The 9,274-nt window shown below is 39.8% G+C and overlaps 1 long non-coding RNA gene across 2 annotated transcripts; it reads right to left on the reverse strand.

The window, feature by feature from the left end:
- Positions 1-574: 574 nt before the first annotated feature.
- Positions 575-3,582, reverse strand: LOC134448550 (uncharacterized). Of its 2 annotated transcripts, none has more exons than XR_010034787.1 (7): positions 3,407-3,582; positions 2,435-2,528; positions 2,238-2,295; positions 2,018-2,124; positions 1,523-1,629; positions 1,338-1,394; positions 575-1,165 (listed from the first exon to the last, which is right to left on the reverse strand). It is a non-coding gene; the product is annotated as an uncharacterized LOC134448550 (long non-coding RNA). The 2 variants fall into 2 exon arrangements; XR_010034786.1 differs by lacking the exon at positions 3,407-3,582 and adding an exon at positions 3,269-3,297.
- Positions 3,583-9,274: the final 5,692 nt, after the last annotated feature.

The raw sequence follows: 9,274 nt of genomic DNA on the forward strand, positions 1-9,274 counted from the left end.
ATGTGAAGTAATGTATAGTATAACTGTAAAGCATTAAAATATAGGCCTATGTGATTGCAAAAATGGGGATATATAATAAAACAAACCAATTGAATATTATTTGTGCATCATCTTAAATTGATATGACAGGAGTCTCTTCCCTTACCAAAAAGAGCTATAGTATTATTATAGCAATCCTATAGGATATCTTATAGAATATCCTATAGGAAATACTTATAGTTGTATGTAGTAATCCTATAGGAATCTTATATTATTTTGGGACATTTTACTATAGGTAAACTACAGAAATACTATAGGTAAATATTACAGGCCAACTACAGAAATACTATAGGTAAATATTACAGCATTCCTATAGGAAATCTTGTAGTATTCTATAGTTCTGTAGTATTTAGATACCTGTAGGATCCTATAGGATTTTTAAAGTAATCCACTGGATAAATCCTATAGGATGACATTACATGTAGCCAATAAGCACAGAGACAGTAGTTGTAGTTTAATGAGCCTTTGGCCCCATAGAGGCAGGGAAAATGTTAACAAAAAATGGCAGTAAGAATTTTGGTTTACCCAAGTTATTGTCACTTATGCTTATTCAATCTCATTATGCAATATCAATTAATAACGACCTCATGCAGACACATACCACAGAGATACAGCTTATTTCAAATCGAAAGTCAGTTTATTTGATATGCAATTAAAATACACATCAATATCCCAGTAGGTATTAAGGGCAAAAAAACACATATAGGAAACACACATGACTTCTAACTTAAAATTAAGTGATCCTGCCTGAATCTTCTAAATTTTGGTTTGGGAGCAGGGCGAATCTGATGGTCTGACAAGGCTGAAGCTAACTTAAAATGACAATAACCTGAAAATACAACACTGACATTCTTACAAACTCAGGCAGCCTCTAACTGAAATGTTAATGAATATAAAAACACTGTCATCCATAAAAGGTGTGTGTGTGTGTGTGTGTGTGTGTGTGTGTGTGTGTGTGTGTGTGTGTGTGTGTGTGTGTGTGTGTGTGTGTGTGTGTGTGTGTGTGTGTGTGTGCGCGTGCGCGCGATACTGGCACTCTCCTTGGTTGTGTGCAAAGTCAGGGCAGGGCTCAATATCTCCCTCAGTCAACGTGTCCTTATGGGAGAAGGTGGCAACCAGAGTGACACTAAGGGAAGTGGAGAAAAAAAAGTTTTGATATGTGGGCTGTCAGATTCTTTTAACACATTTGAAACACATACCACGGAAAACACAATAATACACAACATTAACATAACTATGGATCTGATTAACATAATATTTGACAAACATTTTGTACAGATTTATCATATTTTACTGACCTAGCAGCTTTAGACAGCTTCAATCCAGCAGCAAAGAGTCCCTGGCCATCTTCTCAGCTGCAAAAGGAGAGATTAACACACAACATAACCATAACTATGCATCTCTGATTAACAGAGTGTGATTCAGACTGTTAGATCTTTGAAACACAGATACATTTTGTGTAGATGTTTTAACATCTGCTCACCTGCTGTTGGTCTTTCTCAGCATTTTCCAACATGATCCTACAAGGGGGCTTAATGTACTGCAACTAGACCGCTTCCATCCAGCAGCAAGGAATCCTGGCCATCTTCTCTGAAAAGCAGAATAATCACAACAAACATGACTGCATCTCTGATTAACACTGTGAGATACACCGATTGTTTTAAGTTGAACTAAAATTGAGCATACATACAGTTAATACTAATTTAAATTTCATAAACAGATTCCCATCATAATTCACGGTGCCTGCATATATTCTGTTGCACATGAGTGTGAGCTACTTCACTGGCCTGAGCCCACTCATATTCTTGTGACACACCAAATTTCCAGTCTTAATACAGTATGTATTAATGGTGCATGTGGGTCAACTGTAATACACATTTCAAATGATCTCGCAGGCCGAATAAAAGGACTCGGCCAGTTTTGACCCCTGGGCCTTAGTTTGACATCCCTGGTGTAAAATGTATGAACATTCGCTCACTTTTAAAAACCGTAGGTCTTTCTCAGCATTTTCCGACACGGTCCTACAAGGGGAATCAATGTAACTAGACAGCTTCCTTCCAGCAGCAATCCTGGTCATCTTCTCGGCTGAAAAACAAAATAAAACACACAACATACAGCTCTGATTAACACTGTGAGATACACAGATTGTTTTATCTTTGACGCATTCATTTTGTGTAGATTTGTAACATTTTACTCACCTCTACCAACTCTATCTGGCTCCCATCTATCAGCAAGGAGTCCTGGCCATCTTCTTTGCTGCGAAAGAGAGAATAACTCATAACATAAACACTATGGGTCTCAGGATAAAATATGAAACTTAAACAAATAGATTTTTGACATTTAAAAATACATAGGCTACATTTTGTGTAAATTCATTCAATTCAAGCTTGCTCACCTTCAAACCGACTAGTTCCACTTATTTTCAGACATGGGGGTCGCGTACAGTAACAAGACAGCTCCAGCAACAGGGTCCCTGGCTATCTTCTCAACTGCAAAGCAAAATATAACACAACATAAAAATTAGGCTATTCATCTCTGATAAACAGTGTGAAACAGACTGACATTTGAAACAGGTAGAGGGGAACATAGGACCTGGGGAACATAGGACCCGGTGAACATAGGGATGACCCCACAATAATATAGAACTATGTTACTGATTTGCAAAGAACATGCTTACCATAAGGACAAAAGCTAAAACAGCACACACACACAAGTTCAAAACGTGCTTCCTTGACAACCCCCTTTTACATGAACATGAAAAGGGCAACAACAAAGTAACATTTGTTGCTAGCACGTTAGCATGTATGCTAGCGGCATTTTAAAGAAGAGAAAAGTAGCTAGTTTTTTCCTCTGGTGAGATGCCATAGCATACAGTGCGATATTAACTGGAAATGTTATGGCTAAACTTACATCGAATTCATAATGAAACAGAGTTTCAGAGTACAGTAAACCAAGCACCCAATGAAGCAGACATTTTGCAACAAACTTGCAAACAAACCATGATTCTTGTTGTTAACCCGTTAGCATAACGCTAACCGTTAGCATAATGCTAACGGCATTAGTAAACCAGACTGCTGGTGTTAACTTCAGATGCCACTGATGTAACTCGAACAGGATATGTTATACACTTAAAAACGAAGTTACATTTATAACAGAGTCAATTTCTAACAAGAAACTAACAAAGCTCCCAACGAACTGAACATAGCTGTGAAGTGGCAGTGGGACCTACCATAACTGTGTGTAGTATGCGAAGTCATTTCAAATCACTATAGCAACCATACAATACAACGGTTTTGCTATCCCCTGTCAATTAGTATTGAAATTATGGGAAAAAAATGACATGATGGGACTAAAACAATGAACGTACCTTACATAGGGCTTTAATTTCACCGACTTCTTGATTTTTTTCTGCAGCGTGGCCCATATTGTCAGTTGAAATTTGAAACGATCACGGACATCAGGTTGTATGTAGTAATCCTATAGAAACACATACCAATCCTATAGGAATCTTAGACCTATATTTTGGGGTATTATAAGATTATCACAAAGGTATAGGCCTACTATAGAACACTACAGGAATATCATAAAGCTTCACTATAGAAATATTACAAAGATGAAATGTACTATAGAGGTATTACAGAACACTATAGACATATTATAGATTACTATAGATATCCTATAGTTTTCCTGTAGTTGTTTTTCGTAAGGGTTTTTGGGGAAAAAAGTGCTAATTGGTTTGGTGGGCTGCATACATTTTTCATGTTTCAAAGTGGGCTTTGGTGTTCTGAAGTTTGAGAATGGTTGCTGTAGAGGCTATATATTACAGTTTGTATATATCAAGGCATTATTGCCACATGCTTTTGATCTTGAATCATTTGTAGAGATTATCATGTGAACATACACCACAGTACATTGTGAGAAAAAACAAAAACAGCAGCATTTGTCCGGTATGGAAAAGGAGCCGGTGCTTTGGCACCACCTCATTTCTGTCTGTGCACGACTATGATGGCAACCATTATCCGGAGCGAGCAGAGCAGACATTCTTTGAGAGTATAAAACGTTTTGAAATAGGTGGGACAGGACAGACTTCCGGCCGGCCATGACGCGGATGGCAGCATAAAGCGGTAGCTCCCGAGTAAATTTATATTTCAAGCCCTAATTCATTAAATTTCAAACAGAACTATAATTTTCACATTAAGGGGCAAATATGGCAGGTAGGGGCCAAAAAGACTCGAAAGAACCCAGGACACAGAGGCAAACAGGGACTCGAAATACTGCTAATCCTGTCGAGGAGCCCACGGCTAATTTGGATCTGATACTTCGAGAGTTAAGAGAATTCCGACAAGATAACAAATCACAGATGGAAGAAATCAAGGAAGAACTAGCCAGAACCAACACAAAGCTGGAGGAAGCCGAAAGTCGAATCGAAAAGGCAGAAGAAAGAATTCAAAATGTCGAGGATATTGTGTCTGAAATGCTAAAGCTACATGCTCAGATGGAAGCGAGGCTAACCGACCAAGAGAGCCGCTCACGGCGTGATAACCTTCGGCTATACGGGATCCCGGAGGGGGCTGAAAAGGTCAGTACATCAGTGATTGAGTTTGTGGAACAGTTGATACGGGACAATCTTGACGTTGGCGATACAGCCCTGAACATTGAGAGAGCCCACCGCTCACTAGGAGATGTGCCCCCACCAAACGCCCAGCCAAGATCTGTCGTTGTTAAATTCGCCAGCTTCCTGACCAAAGAGATGGTTCTCAGGAAAGCGTGGCAAAAGAAAGGCTTATTGCTGGATACAAACCAAATTAACGTGGACAATGACTACCCCCCGAGGATTCTACATAAAAGAAAGGAGTATGCGGCGGTTCGAAAGATCCTCAAGGACCATGACATCAAGTTCAACACGCTGTTTCCTGCCCGGTTGAAAGTGCGATATCAAGAAGGAGAGGAGATCTACGACACGGCCGAGGAGGCAACAAGAGATCTGGCTCGGAGAGGTTTCGACATCGCCGCCCCTGTCAAGCAACCGGAAACGATGATGGAGCGCCTAAGGAAATTATCATGGCAGAGGACCGGGCGAGCCCGCCGGCGATGGAAAAACACCGGCGCAGAAGCGCCAAACTACAAAGAGCGTTTACAAGCATTCCGAAGAGATGAATCTTCCCACAACGCGGGTAGCGGTTAATAAGGGAAAAATTGAATGGGCATGATCCCTGCCTCAATATGGTGGTGAGTTTGCTTGTGTGTAGTCCATAAAAGAACAATGGTTCAAACCTTTGCTATAAAAAGTTATACTGTGCTATTATACACTCGGGAATACAAATGGACATGGGACCTAAAGCGGACACTTCAGGGGGCCCTCCTACTTACCGAGAGGGAGGCTATCCCCCAAACCCACCTACCTCCACCTGGTGGAGGGTCTTCAGTAAGACTCATTGCGTGGAAGTTTTCTTTTCTGTTTATTTCTTCTTTTTCAGTTCAATGTTTACAATGTTTGCAGTTGTTCTTTACTGCACAGGGGTAGTTTTTCACTCAAATAGGACATGATTATTGACGAGCCTTAATGCAGAACGTAAATATAGCCACATATAATGTTCATGGTTTAAATAACCCAGTCAAAAGAGGGAAAATTTTAGCACAGCTCAAAAAAGATAAGGTTCAAGTAGCCTATCTGCAAGAGACTCACCTAAATACCACAGAGCATGCCAAACTTAACAGAATGGGTTTAAAATATGTTTTTGCATCATCAGATAGGTCAGGACACAAAAGAGGTATTGCTATATTGATAGCAAGGGGTGTGAATTATGAGCATATGTCAGAACTCACAGACACAGAAGGCAGGTATTTGATGATTACAGGTAAATTAGAAGGCACTGTAGTTACTTTACTCAATGTTTATGCTCCTCCAGGCAGTGGATGGCTGTTTTACAGGAAAATGTTTGATTTGATGACAACTAAAGCGCAAGGGGTGGTCATTTGTGGAGGGGACTTCAACACACATCTCCAGCCATCGCTAGATGTCTCAAATGGCAAGTCTGAGACAAAACCTATTAGTAGAAAAATGGTTGACTTAATGAAGGAACTGGGTATTATAGATATATGGAGAGAACTACACCCTACTACCCGAGACTATACATACTATTCAGCGCCACATTCAGTGTATACCAGGATAGATTATTTCTTTATTTTCAGTAGGGATTTACATAAAATTGAGAGGTGTAACATAGGTCCAATTACTCTTTCAGATCACAGTCCTGTGTTTATCCACATGTCATTTAACAGGGAAAAAAGATCTACACTATGGAGACTGAACTCAAATATACTGAACAATCCAGATATTAAGAGGTGTTTACTAACGGAAATTGACATATTTATGGACTTAAATGATAATGGGGAGGTCACACCTGGTATCCTCTGGGATTCACTTAAGGCTGTTATGAGGGGTAAAATCATCGCCATATCCTCCTTTTTAAAGAAAAGTAGACTACAAAAGCGTCAAGAGTTGGAGACTAAACTAAAGCACCTGCAAAGGGTCCACAGTACCACCTCAGATGAGGCCGAAAAACAGAAAATCAAAGAGGTTAAGAGAGAAATAGAGGAAATGAGCACACAAGAAATACAAAATAAGCTTCTATTTCTAAAGCAACGGTACTATGAGGTTGGTGGGAAGGCAATGAAATTATTGGCATATAAATTGAAAAAGCAGCAAGCAGACAACACAATTTCTAAGATTCGAAATCCCGATTCTGGGGCAATTGAACATAGACAAGGGAAAATCCAGCAGTGTTTTGAAAAGTTTTACCAGACATTATACTCCCAGCAACATATAGACAATTCTTCACATATTGATACATTTCTGGCTGCACTTGACCTCCCCACTATCTCTGCAGAAGAAAATCAACAACTAGCTGCAGCAATCACAACAGATGAGATTAATGCCGCCATCTCAAGGTTAAAAGCAAACAAGTCACCAGGCCCAGATGGTTTTACTGGGGAATGGTACAAATCTTTAAAAGAAAAGTTAGCTCCTATATTGTTGGACACTTTCAACTGGGTCTTGAGGGAAAACAAAATTCCACCATCTTGGAAAGAGGCAACAATTTCATTAATCCCCAAGGAAGGGAAAGACTTGTTGGAGTGTGGCAGTTTCCGCCCTATTAGTGTATTAAATATAGACTACAAATTATTTACATCTATACTGACACATAGAATTGATAAAATTCTACCAATGTTAATCCACACAGACCAGACTGGTTTTATAAGACAAAGGCAAACTCAGGATAGCGTGAGAAGAACACTTCATATCATCAATCATATTATACAAAAAGATACAGAAGCAATGTTGGTAAGTTTGGACGCAGAGAAGGCGTACGACTCAGTCAGATTGTCCTTCCTGTACAAAGTTTTATCAAAATTTGGATTTCATAAATCAATCATTAAGACATTCCAAGCCCTATATGATAAACCTACTGCCAGGATTAAGGTAAATGGAGCCCTTTCAGAATCATTTACCCTGGAACGGGGAACAAGGCAGGGATGTCCAGCCTCCCCTATGCTTTTCGCACTATTCATAGAACCCCTGAGTCAGTGGATAAGACAGAATGGTGACATCAAAGGGATAACTATACACAACGAGGAACACAAACTTGCCCTTTTCGCAGATGATGTTTTAGTATACATAACAAAGCCTAACCTGACATTCTCGAAACTTATGACTGGATTGGAAAATTATGGTGCCCTTTCTGGTTATAAACTAAATGTCCAGAAGACCCAAGTGCTAACATTCAATTTTTGTCCCTCCAGCTCCCTGGTAGGAAAATACAATCTAAAATGGGAGACAGACCATATTAGATATCTTGGAGTAAATCTCCCAAAAGATATCACAAAACTGACCTGCTTAAATTATGGGCCACTAAATAGCAACATTAAATCTGACATACAGAGGTGGGGCTCTATTCCCTTCCTTGGTCTCTACTCAAGGGTTGAATCTATAAGAATGAATGTGCTACCAAGACTTTTGTACCTCTTCCAGAGTCTGCCAGTGGACATACCAATAAAACAGTTCATAGAATGGGACAAAATGATATCTAGATTTCTGTGGCAAGGCAAAAGGCCCAGGATTAGGTTCAAAACTCTCCAACTACATAAAGACCATGGCGGTCTTGGCCTTCCCTGTTTGCGGGAATATTATTTTGCAGCCCAATTAAGACCTCTTCTGGGCTGGAGCAACCCATCATATTCCGCAAGATGGAAAGATATAGAGAGCAATTTCAGCAAGATTCCTTTAGCAGCAGTAATGGCAGACACAAAATTAATAAACAATATGATTGGGAAAAACAACCCATGGATTAACACTACATTGAAAATATGGCAGAAAGTAATAAAACTTTGTGATTTAGAACAAAGCATAAAAATACTACGTTGGTGCGCCTATGACACAGATTTCTCCCCTAACACTTTGGATTCTAGTTTTAAGACCTGGTCTAAAGTAGGGCTGACTACTTACCACTCCTTTGTAAGCAAAGGCGCACTCAAAAGCTTTGAGCTTCTGCAGCAGGAGAATAGATTACAGCCTCAAGATTTCTATAGATACATTCAACTAAGGCGATATTTTCAGGAGAATATCGCCAGAGCGATAGAGGGGCAAAAAACGGGCATCTTAGATGTGCTCCTTGTGACAATTAGCTCAGGAACTTGCAAGAAGGGTGTATCTAAACTATACCAAGCATTACGCCAAGCTAGCCCAGACAACACCCTGTACATTAAACACAGATGGGAAAAAGAAAGTGGCATTATAATATCTGATGAAGAATGGGGAAATCTGTGGAGATTGCAATGGGGAACAACATGCTCAAACACATGGCGCGAATACAGTTGGAAAAATGTATCTAGATTTTTCATAACACCACTACAGCAACGTACACAACTGCCAAGTACTGCCTGCTGGAGGGCTTGTGGGGCAAAGGAGGCCAACCATTTTCACATCTTCTGGGATTGCCCTGTAGTATCACCCTACTGGCAGGATGTCCATTACCACCTGAACAAGGTCTTTGATGTAGACATTCCTTATAGTTTTGAGACTTTATACTTGGGAAATATTACAATGGATGTCTGGGATTACTGGGATAAAAAGCTGTTACTTATTCTGCTGGTAGCAAGCAAAAAAACAATATCCAGGAGATGGTTAAAGCCAAACCCTCCTACAATAGGAGAGTGGTTAGATGTAATTCATGAT

This window comes from Engraulis encrasicolus, chromosome 5, assembly GCF_034702125.1.
Source record: "Engraulis encrasicolus isolate BLACKSEA-1 chromosome 5, IST_EnEncr_1.0, whole genome shotgun sequence".
In the NCBI taxonomy this organism is placed as follows: domain Eukaryota; kingdom Metazoa; phylum Chordata; class Actinopteri; order Clupeiformes; family Engraulidae; genus Engraulis; species Engraulis encrasicolus.